The 21276-nt window shown below is 30.8% G+C and overlaps 1 protein-coding gene across 1 annotated transcript in view; it reads left to right on the plus strand.

The window, feature by feature from the left end:
* The first annotated feature begins 113 nt into the window (after positions 1-113).
* LOC117168011 (thymosin beta) overlaps positions 114-21276 on the plus strand; it is a 36397-nt gene continuing 15234 nt past the window's right edge. Inside the window, exon 1 of the mRNA XM_033353325.1 lies at positions 114-350. The gene's annotated coding sequence lies outside the window, so the exon portion shown is untranslated. The remainder of the gene's footprint in view (positions 351-21276) is intronic.

Consider the following 21276-nt stretch of genomic DNA (forward strand, 5'->3'; position numbering starts at 1 on the left):
GCGCGCGCAACCCAGGCATTTATATCGTCTCCTACCATATTCACACGACATAGACGTATCATAGTATTGGACCACGTCTCGTTTCAGATCTGGGATCACTGTCCTGACAACATTTGGGCACATGGGGCACAGATAAAGTCATGACAAGTTATGGTAGGGGAAACGACGCAGACGCCATTTTCTGATTGGTCATAAAGCCCTAGCGGCCAAGAACGAAAGAAGGAAGGGAAACAGAGAAACCGTTCGTTCCATCGTTCGCCGGATTGCACAAACCAAGCAAACAAGCGTATTCAGTATTCTGTGCTGTCCAGTTCGGAGTGTTTCAGTGACCGTCCCTAGTAACAACTGAGGTCAGTGTCTTCTATATTTACAAATGCACAAATGCCGGTATAGTTATTAAATACTATCAAAGTACAATCTCGATTTTCTGATTCTTTGCGAAAAAACGCAAAACTCTGATCCTGCATCCAGGAATTTTTCCTCATGGGGAACGAATACGTTTTTTAGGAAAGATGATTTTTTAAAATCTTTTTGAGCCCATTGAAAGGAGTTTCAGTTTAATAATTATAAATTCAGGAGTGCATTATTGAAAGGTGTTATAAAAAGTATTCCAAAGGATAAACTAATTTAAAGGGCCGTTTGAGGTGCGATGTATATATCAAAAATGTATATAAAACCATTTCCAGCCGTTGGAAGGGTGCGGCCAGTATTCAAACTTGCTCGTAATGATTTATCCTAATCTTTGCATACAAACTTTGAAGTCCTTTGTGTTTCTTCTGCAATTTATAGATGTTTTTTGTTGAGATTACTGGTTATACACACTGTATATTTATACTTGCTTGATTTGACATCTTTAACATGTTCAATTTCACCAGGATATATCAGGTTCATTATTTTAAGGATTCTTGTTGCAGACAAATAATTTTTTGAGTAGTTATAAAAAGAAGTTTTTAATTAGTATACTTTGTTTTGGGCAAATTCAGTTTTTTTGTTTGATTATTTTTGTATTTATTTTAGAAACACTAAGTGAAGAGTTAAAAAATAGATGAATATATGATATCTGTGTTTTTTTAATAATTAAATTTTCCTATAGCTCAAATTATAAACCCTACCCTACTGCTATGGACGAGTCATTTTTTCTCTCTTTCAAAATTCTCTTAAACTTATTTTTTTTTGTATTTATGGCATCTTTTAAGAAATATTTGAACTTGTGCGATTTAAAATTACAAAGTTCATAATTCACAAATCTCAATTTAAAAACCTTAATAGTTAAACATTTTTCAATTCAAAACGAAAACGGACAGCTTTGAGTCTAAAATGATTTAATTGGAAGAATTTGTACTTGAATGATTCGTAATCAAACAATTTCGAAATTAAGTATCTAAAATTCAACTATGAAGAATTCAGCATAAGAAAAATATTTTAATGATTGAAGGTGTAAGAATTAAAAAATTAATCATTCTAATGGAAGATTTCAACATTTTACATTTAATTTTCAAACGTTTGAAATGGTTATTTCAGCTTGTCATTAATTATGTGAAAATATACCAAATAATTACCTTCAGTCATTCCAGATTAAATTGTTTACACTTAAAAAAATGAAATTGACCTTTATAATAAATTTGCAAGTTTATTTTGTAATTTAAACATTTTAAAACAAGATTCTTTGAAATTTTAACTTAATAAGGTACAACTTCGCCAGTTTTTGTGATACATTTTATATAATAGCTGTTGTATGAAATTTATAAACCAATCAGTGGATTTTAATGTGTACATAATACTCATTTATTTATCGTAGCTTTCCAAAAACTATATTTTTTTATTATTAACTGCAGTTGTTCAAACAAGTTATATCAACCAATAGTAGTTTCTTGATTCATTTTAATATTCTAATTATAATTAAAAAATGTATTCTTTAAAATTATTTGCCTGTTCCAACTTCCCGTATAAAGTTAAGACGAGTAATCACATTGTTCCGGAGATTCTTTTTTTTTACGTCTGTACGTGACGAAATGAATCACATTCGTTAGAAAGTTCTTAAAATGCAGGTGCGCATTATCTGAGTCATACATTAACTGACAAAATATGTGTATCTAAGAAAAAAACGAATGTACTTAATCCTTCGAATTCTGAACGAAAAAAGTAATGATTATAATGATTAATAGATGCTTTCCACATTTGGAACTTTTAAAATTTGCTTTTTAAAATATTAACAGAAAGGGCTTATACTTTCACTAGAATTATACGTAAGGGCGTGGTTTTGACAGCTGCATTTGAAAACGTGCGTGGAATGCAAAAAGCTTTTCTTGACATGTAGAAGTGCATAAATAAAAAACTTGCGAGTGCAATCGCGAATTTAAAATACCAACGAGCGAAAAGATATTTCACATACTAAATATAATGTAAAACTCTCAGTAGAATGGAAAAAATTGTATTTAACTAGAAAAAAATATATAAATGGAATTCGCATTCTGCAAAAATTAATTTAAGTATATTATGCTTTGGAACATTTTTAAATATAATATAAATTTGACAGCATTTAAGAAAAGTAAAATAAGTATGAAATATTTGTCTTGAGATGAAATCTGCCACTCCATACATGGTTCAAGCTTCAAAGCTAAAAACTAAGATTGCACTAAAAGATTTATTTTCGTAAAATGACAGTGTCATTCATTTTTCTAATTTAACCAACTACTTTAAAATCAATTAAGGGGATTCTTCAAAGTGCGTTAAGCTAACGGTGACACATTCCATATTAAAATTGCTGAAATGCAAGTGGGTACCCAGGTAAAAAGTTAGATATAGTTTATCATATAGTGGTCAAGAGAATTATATTTTTAATTTGTTTTATACATTTTTCTGTATAAAACAAAGGAAAAATATCAGTGTTTTTTTCTCTATATATAAACTATATATAAATTTTTCACCTGTGTAAAATTAACAAATGGAAATGTTTCATGTAATGAAATAAGCCTCATCTATAGCGTGCAGATGATTATTAATATCTACTCAGTAATTTCCTGATATGTGTAGTCTTATGAGAAACAGAAATAGTTAAGATTACCTCATTACAAATTTGTGTAATTTAAACACTGAAGTATTAGATCAAATAATAGTCTCATTAAAATATAAGTCAACTAAAGTGCCTAGAAAACAATTTAAACTAATGTACTCTTTAGTTTATATTTTATTCAAAAAAATTACTTCCAAATATTTAACTATTATATGATTCATGAAGTATATCGGAAAATATATTCTATATAGATTTTAATATTTATTTCTGTTGCCAAAAATGTATTTCAAAATCTAAATGTCTTTATATTCATCTGAGCCCTTTCCATCACCTTCTGTCAATATTTTATAGAATTCATGTGTACGAGGGGTGTTGACTGTCAGAGATGAAAAATTTCTTGCTTATGATGAAACGTTTCAGGACATCGATTTCCTACTGAAATTTAATTAATAATCTGTCAAAAGATGACATTACATTTTCAGTTTTATAAATTGAATCAATTCAACATTTTTTATTCTTTATTTAAATCTTCCAAATTTGGAAGATAACTTTGATGTCTCTATTTTGTAAATTTGAAAGCTTAAGATTTTGAAATTTGCAAAAGCTTTTGAATTTGAAAGTCACTAGGTTTAGTTATTTAAACATGCATATGACTTTTAAATTGTATATTTCAATTTAAAGGCCCGAATGCTTTCAAATGTTTACTTCAAAACTTCAATGCTTTTGAAATAAAAAATGTACCTATTTGATATAAATTGCGGGTCACCCTTTAGTAGCGGGCCTGTACCTATATTTCTCGCCGGAGAATATTAAATAATAAAATTAATATTATTAGTGTCACGCATTCAGCTATCATATTGCAACACTGAAATTGTATTTTTTATTTAAAGAAAATGACAAGAAACCATATTTCGTAGAATTCCACATCTGACTTTCCCTTGATTCACATTGAACTCATTTCACTAAACTTACATTTTCAAAAAACCGCCCGTCTCGATTACATGGCAGCCCTAGGCTATAGTTTACATTAGTCTATTGGTTAAGCTGACCCTGCACTTACCTAAAGCTTCTTCACTCTCCAAATTTAAAAACCCTGTCTATTAATTTTTCATTCTATGAAAAATAAAAATTTCATTGGAAAAATCACTTCTACTTGGAGTTTGGCTTGATGTTAGAATTGAAAAATAAAATATTTTTCCAAGCCTTTTTGAATTTTATCCGATATTTTATAGAATTGTACTTTTACAAATGTCTGCCGATAATAAATTTACAATCTCGTCTGTCGTCCATCATCAGTTAGCATTCGGGTTGCTTACGTGTCCTCACTTAGATAGGCAAAAAGAGAACTTGTAGACCTCATAAATTATACGCATCAATTTGCGTTCGTGAGACGCATTTAGATGCGGAATTTATATATTTCGATTTTTCGCCGCTCTTGAAATCATAAGGATGTCCTCGACATTGGCTTAGCCATGATCGATGACCCTGAACCAGCGGATATTTTTTTTTAACGAAGACAGGCGCAAAAAGAGGTTGTTCAGTGTTCACGGAACCACCCTTCCTACCAATTTCTACTACCCTCGACCCCTGGAGCTGCAATGCCAATCGATGAAACCGTCTGCTACAAGCCGGCCGGCCGCTCCCTTGGGTTACCATGCCCTAGTCCTATACTTACTCTATATCTATAGTATTATATTGATGTATATTATATATTATATTCACCAACGCAACCTCAGACAAAATACGCCAAATAGTAGTTTTTGTTCAAGTTTGCTTTTTTTACTTCTCAAAAGGACTTTCTGATAGGTTTTGTCAGTTGTTAATCATCCACTGAGTGTGCCACCGCACAATGGGCTGGTTTGGGAATTTACTGATCGTAATTAACTACAGCCAACATTTCTTAACAGATTACAACTTTTTTTATTAGAAATGCTCCTAATTAGTCATAAGAAGATCACTAATCTGGTTTTTTTTTAAAATCAGTTCTATGAAATTAATTATTTAAACAAATAGAACGTCAAAATTAGACATTTTACAATTATGATTTTTTTCCTGAGAAGAAAAAAGCGAAATGAAAGTACATATATTTTAGGAACATGAGCTTTTGTTTGATATTTAACCGAATTGTTATAAACAATTACTTAGATGCGGTGATAACCCCAGAAAAGTTTTTAAAAAAAAATTCTAAATCGCCCACATAAGTAATGTTCATAATAAACAATTATTCATGACTAAACAATTAATATATTTATAAACATTTAAATGAAAAAATGGTAAATTTTTTGATTTTGTCCATATTACGGTTTTCGCTCATCAAACCACTTTCAGATCAATTCTAAATTATTGTTTGTAAACCCAGAAATACTTAAATGTTATGATTTGTTATCGCTAATAACAATATCAGAAACAAATATTGAATTTAGCATTTTTCAACGGAAAAAATGATTATTTATACAAAATTATGTTGCAGGTAGTACACTTAGAGAACATATTGAGTTGATTCAACAAAAAAATTAATTCAGATTAATTATTTATTTTAGCATGTTTAGTTGATTCAACTAAATAAATGTATTGAGCGAAAGATATAATTTATTAGAGAATTATTTGTTTATAGTAACGAGATAATTTGGTTGTTTCAACCAAATACTTCCATTAACTACACTAAACATACCGAAACAGATAAAGTCAGCCCACGCTGGTAGACTGTTTGCGCACCGAAAAGTTTCGAAAAGATCATCGTGCGTCATGAATGTTAGTTTAGTACAAACTTTAGTTCGCAAGGTGTAGTTTAGTTCCCCGGTGCAGGCAATATAACCTAAAAATCCATAATTGATGAAAGAACCCCAAACAAATGTGTGGCAAAAGTCTCCCTGTCAGATTTGGTTAAAGTTCGGTTTTCTGGTGCTACACGTAATGCTTATCAAAACTTTTAATCAATCAGAAGGGCTTTTTCCATACATTTTGTAGGTATGGCCGTTGATACGACGGTTGTTGATTCAAACAAAATATTTGTTTGGATCTACCCAAATATTTGGTTGTATCAACAATGGTGTAATGATCCGCCAATCAAGTTTACAATTAACTCGCAATTGTCATTTTTATTAACAATATCATAAACAAATATTAAATTTAGCATTTTTCGATGCAAAACATTATTTTTTTCTACTAAACCAAGTTACAGGTAGCTCAATGGTATAATGTTTCGTCAAGGAAGTGTGCCCTCAATCATTATTTTTATTGACAAATTATGGAATAAATAGTAAGCTATAGCTATTTTATGCCTGGATAAGCGTTTTTTTATTATATTATGTTACTGATTACAATTAAGAACTAATAATAAAAACAGACTAGGGGGCGCAGAAGCAGAATTAGACAACAGTCGGGAGAAAATGTTGAATTTTAGCATTATTGATTATTAATCACATTAAATTATAGAATGCACTCCTACTCTTTTCCGAGGGCCGCCGCCCTCAGTATGTTATTATTTATTATTAATTATAATCAATAGTATGAATTACTTTTGATGATAAGTAGCACTAAAAAGATTCATGAAAAAAGCAACAACGTGTCCCAGTCCCAAGTGTCCGAACTTACATGGCTGTATAAAAATAGAAAAAATAAATTGAAAATTCCTTTTGCAAAAATCATTTGAAGTTTTAGTTTTCGAGTGATAAAATAGTTAAGACGGACCCATCAGGGGCACGGTATAAACAGTCGTGCGTGCGTGAGCGGGAGCACAATGTAGTGTAGTGACCGCTGTAGCGCTTGCTTCAATAACACTACGTTAGACTCCCTAGCACGCACGAGCTCCTGATTGGTATATCTATAGCTTAAATATTTTATAAAACTAAAACTTCAACTGATTTTTGGTAAAGAAATTTTCGATTTATTCATTAAATTTTTATACATATTTATTAGTCCGTCCACTTGAGCCTGGAACCTATAATTGAAAATATATACAGTAATATGTAATTACATAATTATATTATAATTAATTATGTTATCTCTATTTTCTTTCTTTTTTCTTCTATTGAACTATCTGCAAGATAAATATATTATAAAAATATATTTATAAAAATAGTTATTTTCAATTTATGATAATATAATTAATAACAATTGGGCTGAGTCATAAATAAAATTTTTTTGTTCGTTAAGTATATGTACTTTCATTCTGTTACATAACGCTTTTATTTCTCTTTTTCTTCAAAGAAAAACATAATATTGGAAAAATTAATAAGCTTGACAAAATAAAATTCAAAAGTCAGACTATTTTGTTCTCAATGATGACCTTACGAGCTTAAATGTGACTTGATATCACATAAAATAATATGCAATTGGCTGAATTCGTATTTTGTAATTCTTTAAAATGGCTACCATTTCCATGTCAAATTTAACAGTTTGAAGAATTTACAATTGTTGAGTTTTTAATTCATTGTAAAATTGCTTAATTTTTAAGGCTTAAACTTGAAAAATTTAATTTTTAGGTTTATATATTTTTTTATTATTTGGAACGTCATTCATAATTGGAAAATGTACCATTTTGAATTTAAGCCTGTCAGCAAGTTATTTTAAATTAGCAGCGTTTTCAATTAAACAAATGTAAATTTAAACGGCTTTTGAAACCATTTTCAATTGAAATTCTTCATTCTTAAATAATTTTCAATTGAAGACTTTAAAATTTGTTTAAAAATCAGGCAATGTCTATGGTTATGGAATTTCCCGTTTATTTGGCAGTTCGTAAAAATTAAAGCTTTTTTATTACTTGAGCAATGATAAATTCACTGCGTTCAAAATCGCGCATATACTCACAGGATATTGCATTTTTGATGATTGGACAGTTTCAAATTAGAAGTCCTTAAAATTGTAGAGGTTTTAATTGAAGCATTTTAAAACTGTATGACATAAAATTTGAATTTTTTAAAACTGTATTCATCCCAATTGAAAACCTTTAAAGTTCAATGTAATTCAATTGAAAACGTTAAAACATTGAATAAACTAGATTCAAAATTGAGACAATTTCGATGGTTGAATCTTGAACAATTTAAAATGAGATTTACAATATTGAAATTCGTTCAATTTTCATTACTTCTTCATTTGAAGACCTCAAAATAAAAAATCTGCCCGCCTAGGGCGCGCGACGGTTGAATCTCGCGCTTCGCGCTCGATAATAGGTTACCTCGCGCTTCGCGCTCGATAATAGGTTACCTCGCGCTTCGCGCTCGGATATTTATTCTTTACATTTGGAATGCTTGAAAAAAACGTTATCAAAAGATCTCTTTTAGATGGCAGTATTTATATGCGTCATCATATTCTGAATTGTCTACTTAATTAAGTGTAGTTAAAGATTAAGTTTCCCAAAGCTCTGTAGGCTTTTAGGTACACATTCTCATCATGATACTCGCGCTGCGCGCTCGATTTCCGACAGACATTTGTAAACAGGTTTTCTTGGATTTTTGTTCTCGTAACTTTCGTCGTTTTTCCACACATTTTTTTTTATTTTCCTTTTTCAAAGTTATTTTTCACGAATAAAAAAAAAGTACGCGTCCTATCAAGAAGTGATTCTTAACGATATTGTAGATCTTTTTTGGGATAACCATTTTTGTTAATTCATCTTTTTTTGTATCCTACATAGTTTGTCCACAAAATGCAATTTTTTATTATCCAGTATTTTTTGTGCAATCAAAATTTGAATTTTCGATTTTTAAAGAAAATCCAAAAATTGTTTATGATAATCTTGTAGGGATTTCAAAAAGAAATATTTTTCTTCTCTTGACTTTTTTTCATATCGTGCGTTTTTCGGGTTCAAATTTTGATTTTCGGTTGATTAAAAAAATTTTGAAAACGCTATAATTCTGAGAATTTTTTTTATCGAAAAAAGTCATAAGGATAAATTGTTTGTTCTTTTCAATACTAGTAATATCCGTACATAGAATTTTCAAATTCAGAAAAAAGTGGTCTCAAAAATTTTCAAAATGCGCTCACTTTTTGAATTTTTATCAAAAATGGCTGGCTCACGAACTTGTCCTTTTGTTTTAGGACCTAGAAAAAGTGTGCCAAAGATGGATTTGATTCGTTCATTTTTTCGAGAGTTATCGTGTTTACGGACGGACGGACAGACAGACGCCATCGTGAAAACCTGATTTTCGGATCCAGGATTTGACATTAAAGTTAATTGATCATTACGAAATTTCAATAAAATATTTTTAAATCAAAATTAAAAGTATTTTTTGCCATTTACACTTTTGTTTACGCTTATTTTCTGTAAAAAATGCGACCTTCAAAAATTGCATCTTATAGACAAGATAAAAAAATTCTACAAGATTACGAACAAGTTTTGAAAATAAGTGCCAGATAAGCATTTAAAAATGTTAACTTTATTAGAAACTAATCAATCTTCTCTAGGCAAAGAAGAACATTTTCCTAGCACGAATAATGAAAATCTCATAATTATTCATCACTTAAGAAACGTTTCTAACGAATGAATAATTTGTTTCTAAGCTTGTCGACTTTATCGTATATTTAAATGAATAAAAACGATTAATTTTACGTGATAACACAATTGGCGAAGGCGGGAGTTTAGAGATAGTTAATTTTACATTCTATAAGTTTTGCAAATAGCATGCAATTTCAAATTATAGCATCAGTTTCCTTTTTAATTAGTACTTAAATTGATCATCGCAAAGCTGTGTAGGAACTAGTAATTATCAATTTAACGCTTATGTATTAGATGTAAATTGCAACGCGTAATTACTCCTGCAGAATTTTAATTTAATGCATAGAAAAGGGATACATAAAAGTCAACCCGAGATTCACAATTATTGCATGAATTAAAATCAATTATTTTTCTTGGTCCCTTGCAAAGGTATGTTGATTGTTGATAAATCTGGTATATTCCTGAATTTAATACTAATTTCCACAACACCAATTTTGTATTGAATCGTTGATTTGATTAATAAATTCAATTTCGTGGTGGATCACCCAACTCTATTTAATAGCTTCGTCTGGGAAGTTAGGCACCATAAAGTTTGTTTTCAGTGGTAAAAGCTCGACCGAAATGAACCTCCATGTATCTGCGTGAGACGACTGACAATAACTTTGTTGCGCTTACGAATAATAGTGATCACTGAGACTGAAACAAAATAAAAAAAAATGGAATATAACAATTTGCTAAATTATATAATAAAGTAACATTTGATTAAAGCTGATTAGTTGAATGTGAAAAAATCAAATAATTTAACATCAGTAAATTAAGTCTCTCATGTGAATCAAAGCCGGTGAGATTTAAATAAATAAATATTGTACCGCTATAAAAGAGGAGATAACATTTTTGTTTTGAACATCAGCATAAAGTTTTATTAGGTATGTGCTCAAAATTTCTTATCTTTTAAAAGCAATTGCTTTGGTAGTTTACCTGACAAACTAATTAGGCTTACCCCAATACATACAGCATTATGCATGCAGTCGACTAGTTTACATTTCGATGGTACGATTTTGCAGCATAGATACCAACTTGATACTGAATTGCACAGTCTCTCATACTTTTCTCCTTCTATAGAAAACGACTGCACGATGTACTCCATTCGTCAATGTTGCCATCGCGTCGTGAGAAACTCCAAAAGAGAAAGTCCATGTTTACTTGTCCTCTTTACATTCAATGTCATTTTTCTACTTTTTGTGGAGATTTTGAAGATTTGAAAACAATTACGAATTTGGAAAAGAAAACTTCAATTCTTTAGGAAGGCCCTGGATCGGGAAACTGGGAGACCGGGAATGTTCGTTGTTGTATTTTAATGACCACTCCGTTATTCCAAAAGAAAAGCCACATAATTTGATCATTTGAATTATTTTATCTTTATTCGCTGAAGTTGTGAAAATTTGAGTCAGAGGGCTAACGTATTGCTAATTGAGAGCGCTTTCCTGGCAAGGAAAATGTCACGAAAAAAATCCGTACATGCATAAACGCGCTAAAAGAGTCATTATTCCTTTCGTACATACTCTGAGTTTAGCTTAGTCAGGGGCTATTCAGAGCTTCAGACTTAATGGAATCCGCCAAGACACAAAAAAGTGGCGAAGGGAGGTTTCATGGGAATTCCCCTTGTTTTCTCTGTTGCTGGGGAATATGCGTGACTCACGTCTGGCATCCCTTTTTAAAGAGTTTTCCTAACCCTTGAACAAGTTACATGGAATCCCTTCAGAGTTCCTTTTTTTAACGAGTAAACCACAAAATATGCTCTGAATTTTTCTGGCAGTACTTAAATTGATTAAATGTTCTTGTTTGATAAAAATATATAAATTTGATTTTAGCAATATACTCTAAAAATGGTCTGTGTTGTGGGATATAATGTGTCCAATAAATGACATTTCATCCGATTTTTTCATCTCGAGTTGAACTTTGCCATTTGTGATCATTTTTTGCGAATTTTAATGCTTTGAGACTTTGGGGAGAGGGAGAAGTCACTCGTCTAAAACCCGCTTACTTATTATTACACCAATATTACGCAGGTATTACGGCGTTTTTAAAGACTTGTATTTTTTTTAACAATTGTTGTCGTTAAAAACAGTTAATAGTTCTCGGAATAGTTAAAATTAAACCCGAGATTAAACTACCTGCAACTAAATAAATAAAATAAACATTTCTTACTGAAAACAAAATGTTTAATATTAAATTTTCTGAGAAACATTTTTCCACATAGAAATATTAACTAGTGCCATTTGTTTATACTTTTTGTTATTTAAAACAATATTGGTTAAATATTCGCAAAACTTTTTTTTGCATTGTGAATGCTGAGGTGCTATTAAACAGAGTAATAAAGCACTTATCCAAAAAAATGTACAGTGGCGTATTTATTTAATACATTGATTATAACAACTGTTAATTTTATTATTAGCTAAGAATCCTTATTGAATGTCAGTATTAACTTGCTTCCGATAATAGAACTTATTGAACAAACGAAAATTTCCACGAACAAACGTTCGTTAGGGCATTCGTTTCGTTGATTTATTATAAACAATTAAATATATTCCCTCTTAACAATTTTTCATGGTTGATAACCATATTTTTCAATAGTTTTAATTATATTAATGGGAAATGTGAGATAAAAGCGTAGAGAAAAAAAAACATTGCTGAAATTTGTTGATATAATTGTTTATAACGAAAGAAATTATACACGTGAGATGATAATACATAACTAATTACAAATGTAAGAAAATTTAAGGCATTTTATGTAAGAAATCAGCGTTTTCAAAATTCGCGCACTATATTGCACATTTGTGAGTACGTTGTAAATAACGAATAAATATAATATATCTACATGCATCACTGCTTGATGCGATATGATGTGATACCAGAAATGTCGTAGGGTTTGTTATCCGTCTCGGTCGTACAAGATGCATTACAAGAGTTTAGTATGAGGCATTCTGTATTTTTTCAATATAAATATAATAATGTTTTATATCCTATTATAGAATTTTTACCTAAAAATAGAAAAAATTGATAAATTACACAGAAGAATGATAGAAAAATAAAATTCACAGAACTAAAATGTATTTAATTTAAAAAAAGTCATTGTTGTTTTTGAAATAGCCAACTGTATCCGCGATTCATGGATTTTTCATACTATTGAATTAGCTAGATTGTATGCCCAGTCCCGGGTAGAAATTGCCTCTTTATGCCTAAACTAAATATTGGCTCTAACGAGGCCGCAGCCAGATTTCCTAGCTGGAAGAATTATTGTCGTATGCTATTTGTTTTACATTATTTATATACTCACTTTTTAGCACTATATTTTTTAATTAAACTAAATAAAAAATGTTATTCATAAAGATATATTTAAGAAATAACTTGTAAAGCCCTCGACAGTTAAAACGGGTAATACTGCTGTGAGTGCAAAAAAGTACAATACTGTTCTTATGCTTAATTATACTAAAATTTAAAAAAGAACAAATTAACAAAATTACCGCGATGCAAACTTAGAAAATTTTCATTTTTTTCTGAACAAATTAAAAACATTTGGTGTCTTAAAAATTTGAAAAGAGTTTTTCTTACAGATCGATTTAAATTGAAGGTACGTAAGTACGTTTAAAAACCATATATAACAAATCGAGATTCCAAAACCTTTTTTCCTCATTTCTAAAGTATCGGATGAATGCCGTCAGGCATTTATGATACTGCACTCAGTGTGGCATCGTAGTTATGGGGATTAGGCGCTCGACTTATAAGTCTGCGGTGCGTGCGTTCGATTCTCGGCGCTTGCGGATATTTTAATAAACTACGCTTGTCTTTAGTTATTAGTAATAAGTCTTCTCTAGTCAAATTTAACAATAAGTTTAGTTTTAGAATAACGTGCGGAGTATAGTTAATAATCGAATGTGAATAAAAATGCGAGAAAACGGAGGAGTGTTTGTAAGAAGCTACAAAAAGGTGTTAAAATCTGTAGATTATAAACTTTTGCAAAGAAAATGTATTTTACAATTGGATTAATATTTTCCTTCTTTGAATCAAAAATTTCTGGTAATAGGTTATGGCAATATGCTGGTTAAACTTTAATACTACTGCAACCATAGTATCACACTTCAGAATTTAAAGCATGATCAATTTTTAAATATTTTAATAATATTTTATTTTAATCAACAAAATAAAAAACAATAGCATATGCTTTGAATAATAGTGTGTGAGGGACTATCTAGATTCTATAAAGACCCTATTAATAGGCCCTCATTGGGTTGCCTACTGATGACCTCGATAGCTGAGCGTGACGCTTTCGCTTGCGCCCTCGATAGATTGCCACTTTAGGGCCTCGATAGAAAATAGGAAATCTAGACAGGGCCTCTTAAGAACCAAGATATAATTTCAACCCGGGGTCTTCACCAACTCGATCAATTTGGTTACCTATGGACATTTTTTGAAACTTGATAAAGATTAGGGTGAAAAGTAATAAACCTTTATAGAAAATCTGTCATATGATAATACCCTAAAATATAAGTTTCACTGTCTTTATGACTGTTAAAAGTCACTTAAAATTTATTCGAATCCAAGTTTTGGAAAAGTACAAACATTTCAGAACAAATTATGCTATTCTATTTGTTTTTATTTCAATTAGTCCTTTTTAATCTTTATATATTCAAGGTAAACTATCACATCAGTTATAATTTTCAAACCGTCGACGAAATTATTCCTCTTTCATTGGCATGATATTCAGACGTCAAAAAATTTGATTTCAGGTATATATAATATCCTTATTCAAGAATTAAAAAATGTGATTAATCAATAATAATATTCCTAGTAAATTATTCTGTGAATCTCAATTTGAAATATTTTTTCAATATCGTTGGTGTGCACAGAAAACAAAAGTAGACACGGTCTGAAATTCATATATACATATATGGAATGAAATTAAGTATATATTGAAATTGAAACAAAGATAATATTTCAACTGAAAACAAAAAATTACTTACGTCTAACCTACACACCTGACGTTTCCTAGGTGGAAATGTCGGTAGTGTGCTGGAGTTCACCACCGGCGCAGTACTGGCCCAGTACTGTCCACCAGTACAGACAGCCGGTGGTTCACCCAGTACTGGCAGAGCGTTGGCTTCACGACCGGAGCGGCATTATGCCAGTAGTACAAAAATAGACTTAAAGAAAAAACACGTCTACAAATATTCTAAGTTCAACCTCCACGAAAAATTTTAAATGTTCAGAAAAAAATTACATTGGATGTATGTCTTAATCGTTGTAGAATAGTCTAAAACACCTAAAAAGCAAAAAGTTCCACGAAGGTTTGAAGAAAATTGTTATTAAAAAAATTTTCGCGCAACGTGATAAAATTTCTAAGTTCCGTCGATACAAATTTTAAATGCTCATTAAATGTTATTATCAGAACTTTTAAAATGGTCTAAAACGCGAAAAAATAAAATATGACACGAAGGAAAATTGTAGTCGATTTAAATGATTTATTTAATAATTATTTTATTGATATTCCTGTTAGAAGTTCGTGTATTTTACATTTACATAACGTCGTATAATAATAAATAATTAGAAAAAGAGAGATCAAAATTTGGTACTTTAACTTTTCTGATCTTTAGCTTATGAGGATGGCTTTTTCACCAAGTTTTAACTAGTCGGTTTAGCGCGGTGGTTAGCACTCTCGACTGCTAGGTGATAGATTTAGGTATAGATATGTAGGTTCGGTCCCCCTTAGTCAAAATACTCGCAATCATTTAATATTTATTATTTAAATACCTTTTTTGTTATATCTTTAGATTATAGAAATAGTGGATGTTAAAATTAAACAAATAGTTTGAAAATTATATTTTCGTAATTATAAATAATATTGGGACGATATGCAATCGTAAGCTGATGAATGGATGATCTTTAAAACAATTAAATAATTTTTTATCATTTTTAAGAAAGCTTAACTGTTAGGTTAAAGTAACCTGAAAGTTCGATTGTAGTAATAGCGCAGTTGGTTTACAGCAAGCTAACTGTTTGCTTACGTCAATTGACTCCTTCTCTCCTCCTTACTAACATCCCTATGGGATTGGGTGCGGAGCTGCAAAATTACACACATATTTGCAGAATACGCTTAAAACTGACGAATCTTGGAGATTTCAAAGTTGTCATTTGTCAATCTTCTCTCTTGTGAAAAATATAAAGCATTAGAAAGATATTTAATTCCGTTGAGAATAAAACTCAAGTAGGAATCAAATCATTAAAACATATGAAGTCCCAACTTCACTGACTCCTGTGCGAGAGCCTACAGTATTATTTATTTATTTATCATCAATGTCACTGAATAAAAGGAATAAATGTAGTTCCTTGTATGACATTCCTCCTCACTGTACACTGTAGAATGTAGTTTAAAAAAATCCATTGCACTTCCATTTACCTTCAACAGACGCTTCTGAAATTTTATGAAACATATATGTATAATTTAATTTTATGTAGTGCATCTTAATTATCAGTGCAGACTAGTGCGCATGCGTAGCTCAGTGAGCCGTAATCGAACTGCAAAGTTCGTGCAACCGAACTGTTATAGCCAGACAGCTTGAGTTGTGACAGTCATACCAGTTCGGTTGCCACAAACCATCGTCCGGTTCAGGTAACCGAAATAGAGCCAACCATAGTTCAGTGAGAGCAACCAAACTATTTCTTTACGTGTATTCTCTGCAAGACTATAAGTCTATACTCGATGAGTGAATGAATAAGAGACTATATCTTTACAGTTTCGCGATTACGTACGCATCTAACGACTAGCGTAGACGGATGCATATCCACCTACCGGCTAATACACATCCGCCGCCTCTTCGTTCACGTACCTCCATTAATTGCGATTACTCAAGTTAATTGGAAACTCTGGCTCGGCTTCTTCGCACGCATTTTTAGTGATTTGGAATTTATAATAATTAGTAAAAAAAAATTACTCAAGTAAATTAGTGACCTTATTTTCACTAATTCATATTTAGAGAGATGGAAATAATTTAGAAATTGTTAGTTTGCAAAAACGTGCTTGAGAATTTAACTGGGCTTAAGTTGGGAGATCTAGAAAAGGTATGGAAAACTGTTTAAAAGGTCTTAGAAACGTTAAAGCCAATTAGATTTTTTTTCATATTTTAATTAGATATATTATTCCCGAAAAAGTATAACAGATCGAGTCCACTTTTCACATATTTTCTGATTTACTGGGAGCCTAGCAAATTAATTATTTTTTTATAAATTTCGAATTTAAGCCTTAAAATTAATAACTTTTAATTCATGTGACTGGTCACAGAAATAATGTTCGTTAAACCCCTATCCCTTTCCAACATCTCGTTGAAAAAAATATGTAAGTGGATGAAAGTTACAACTGTTATTTGAAATATTTGTCAAAAGTTTGCCTGTTGGGTGCGATAAATAGAATAGTCTGTTTAAAAAAAATCAGATGAACAATAATTGTATAAAACTTACCAGATTTTGTATGAGACTTACCAGAAAATTTGTAAATGAAAGTCTTAATTGTCAATCAATTTTATTACAGAAATTTGTAAAGCTTAACACTTTCAAATTGAGAGCTTTTTCAAATAAGCTATTTTACTTAAACACATTCAAGACTTAAAAATATAAAAAAAAATCATCAAAAGAAAAGCCTTAATAAGTGATCAATTTAAAAACGCTTGCTACACTGAGAAAACTATATCGCATGAATTACAATATATACCGTAATTCCTGCACTATATATCGCAATTATCGCATTATAATAGCGCAAAATCGTGATATGGTACATTGCAAGTTTTTACATTATACACCGCATATATACCCATTCCAGGTGAAAGATTCACCGGAGCAAAAATTAACCTTGCCAGATAAACTTTACATGAATCGAAGATAATTTTCGATTTTTAACCTTGCCTGGATAATCTTTAATCTTATAATGGTTCCATTTTATTGGAGGTGTAGCGACAATTAGGACGCCAGCGCTATCCAGCTTCGTTTAACTTCATTAAATTTGAGAGAAATAGGGATTTCCATCTGTCAGTTACATTTTGCGCTTTTGCTAAATGATTTCCTAACCTCAGTGAAAATTTCGCCGAAATGTGTTTAATCATTAACTGTTGCAGGTTTTACCTGCAGTAAATTTGTACTTTTTTGTGATTGTTTTAAATCTGGTGTCCCGATTTATAGCTCGAACTCACTCATACTCTGCCTTTTTCTCATTGCTGCTAAGGTCGCTGTAGCAGACGACAGCAACAAAATCTATCTTCATTTTATTCTGTGATATTAGTGCATTTTAATATCGTAAAAAGCTCCGGCACCTGATTGTACGTTATCATATTGCGCTTTCTTGCAATATAGAGGTTTTGCGATATCATTGTGTGATATCTTTTTCTCCGTGTAATTAAACGATTTTTGTAACTATACATTCTGAAAAATTGAACATATAAAAGGAATAAAAGTTGAAATTATTTAAATGTCGAAAAAAACTTGCATTAATTAGCAATATTAAAAAATGAAAGGTGAAAGAAAAAGAAATAAATATTTTTTTAAATACTTCCAGCTTAAAGTATTCGGGGTAGATCGATGAAGTTTTCTAATTTAAAAATAATTATAGTCGGAAATATTTCAGATGAAAATGAAATTTCACGTACGTATTGAGGTTCAAAATTTTTAATTCATTGTAACTTGAATCAAATTTTAAGTTAAAGACATGTGATAATTCATCGTGTGGTAACCCGAGTACAGTTCCCCTGGCTTTTTTCACAAAAATGAAAATTTTTTAAAACGGAATTCGGAAATGCTATAAAATATCATAACGGACATCCCCGGACTCTTTGTTGAGGAATAATAACCCAAAAAAATTATTGCGCTGAATAGAAATTTTATGCATGTACACTATTTTGAGGTTAGAATAGTTGTTTAGCTCTCTGTCTTTCCGATAATGTAGGTCTCTATCATAGCAATGCTGTCGGTAACACTCAATAAGTAATTATGGGAGAGAATTGTAACACACATAACCTCAAAATATACACACAACAAATTTAGCAAAATTCATTTTTTTTTCAATTAATGCACAAAAGAAGAGTGCGGGTACGTCCGTTCGCATGTTCGCTATCGCTCGCTAGATTTTGAAGACAAAATCATTATTATTGTAGGAAAAAGGCCGAGGGAATCTAATACTGATAAAATCGATGCCAATTCCTAAGTGCCACCAAAATTAATAAAATTTATCAAAATTAAAATTTTTTAAATTAACCCACAAAAAAGTGCACTGGTACGGCCGTTAGCATGTTCGCTACCATGTCCCAATTTTTTAAGACAAAATATTTATTATTCTAGAGAAAAAGCCGGGGGAACCTAAAAATGATAAAATCGATAATTTTCTAAGTATCACATGCCCTTAAATTAAGTTTTTATCCCCTTTAAAGCTCTCTAATTTTCCGAGAATGGGACTGTGTCGGGTCTGGAAATGAAAAAAAAAATTGTGCCGGAAACAATCTGGAAACAGTAACAGGCCTAGAATTTTGAAATCAATATTCTGCTGAAGGATTGTCGATAGTGATAAAAAATTTCATTTTTAGTTAAAAAAATTAATAACATTCGCCCGAGATATAAAGTTTCTGCATACGAATAAACAAAGTTTGTTATAAAAAATTTAGTTAATTCCGAGCAAAAAGACCGAGAATTTTAAGATTGAAGTTTCATGGGTTTTTAAAATCAGTTTTGAATAGCGATTAAAAATCGAATTTTTTATTTTTTATGAAAAAAAAACTTGCTCCCGATATATGAGAATGCTGAATGAGAATATAAAAGGTTTGATCCAAAAAATGAAACTGTTCCGCGAGAAAATTGTAATTGAAGCTCGCGATATAACAGTATGATACATTTTTTGCTGAAAATTCGAACAATCAGGAAGAAATTACACTTCTTTTTTGCTTTGAATGATAATATTAAAAAAAATGTGAATGCTATAGGATTGAAAAAAATTGTACATGCAAATTTTTATAAATTTTAACTACGATTTTATTAAATCTAAAAAAATTATTTTATCAAAAAATGATATTTCGAAAAAGTCCTTATGTCTAAATAACATAGCTAAAGTTTAAAAGTATGTCGATTTAGACTAGTAAATAAAAAAATTGCAATGTAAACATGGTAGGTACTCTAATTCCACCCTATCCTAATTAAAACGTAAATTACTTACAATCCTTTGAAATTCCGTGTTTGAAAACATTGTGAGTCCAGGAAAAATTTGTTTAATTATGTGGAATTCGAAGAACTCCTTGAAATCCCATCGATATCATACACAATCTCTTAAAATGCCTCAAACCGATTATTCTGCCTCGAAAATCCCTTAGAATCCTTCAAAAACTGTAGACATTTTTTTTTAATTCGTTGAGATTCCGTGAAATGTTTTGAAATGTTTTGAAATCATAGGAAAACCCATAAAATTTGTGCATAAACGAAAAAAAATGGTAAAACTATCCTAATAATGCAGAAATTCTAATTGTTAGCGCAAAGAAACAATTTTTATAAAATATCAATTTAGCAAATCATCAAATGTTAATTTTCCACTTTGATTGTGAAGGCGATTTTTTTGTTTTCATATGATGCCTTCACAATTTCACAACGAATCAGTTTTCATAATTTAAACGAAAAATTATGTAACCCAGTCAACTTATTCCCCTGTATACTTTGGAATCTTTTGAAATTTCTTAAAATCCTTCGAGATCGTCGAAACCTCTTTAAATCTTATGACACTTCTTCAAATCCGTTCAAATCTTTGAAGTCCCATTAAAATCCCGCGATATCCTCTAAAATTCGCGAAAATACTTAGGTATTTCTGAAAATCCTTTGTAGTCTGCTGAAATTGTTTTGGATTCTTTAAAATTAATAAAAATCCTTTTTGAATACTTTTTGTCCTTTGAAATATCTTGAGATGCCTCGAAATCTGTTATAATCCTATAAAATCATTGGAAATCTTCTGAAATCTCGTTTACAGTCAAAATAATTTATATAATGTCAATATATTGAGTAAAAAATATAAAATTGTGTGTAATATGGGAAAGTAGTCACTAAAATCTTAGTAGTCCCTACAAAACGGGGAAGGTCTAGAATTTCATAAATTATCCTTACGTAATTCATGGACGGTCCCTGCTGGGGTTATGATTTGGATCAATTTAAGTTGATCATATTCTCATACGTTTTCCTCAGAGTCAATCTAGCGTTCATTTTTGCATCTCCAAGGCTCGTTGAGAAATAAATAAAGCATCACGACTCCTGAGAGGGCATCATAATAAATTGTAGTAGTTTCTCACTATGAGTTGCTGTCTTGCACAGAATGTCTTATTCCACTCGTGTAAATGTTTACAACCGACCCTATTTGCAGCGGCCTGAGATCGCACGTTCACCAATTTAGCTACAGACAGCATAGTCCTCACTGTCTCGGCCTAGTTACCTTATTAACTTAAGTCTTAAGAAACTTATAATCTTTAAGAATGTAGTCAGTCTTCTGTAATGCGTCCAAAGTATCCTAGATCTCCCTGACTGTCCTCGAATTTTGTCCGAATTAGGAGATATTAAATGACCCCGCACTAAATGTATGTGGGAAAATGGTTTTCGGTGGATTTAGCTGAAACTTTGTAATTTTTAAGGTTATAAGTGCCGGATGAAATATCCGTAAAAAAATTTTAAAAAATGGACAGTTTTAGCGCTATGCGGCGCTAAGCGCTCAAGATCAGTGAATAAAACGAATTACAACAGATTTTGTTACAAAAGCGATGTCAACATA

This window comes from Belonocnema kinseyi, chromosome 2 (genome assembly GCF_010883055.1).
Source record: "Belonocnema kinseyi isolate 2016_QV_RU_SX_M_011 chromosome 2, B_treatae_v1, whole genome shotgun sequence".
Classification (NCBI taxonomy): Eukaryota; Metazoa; Arthropoda; class Insecta; order Hymenoptera; family Cynipidae; genus Belonocnema; species Belonocnema kinseyi.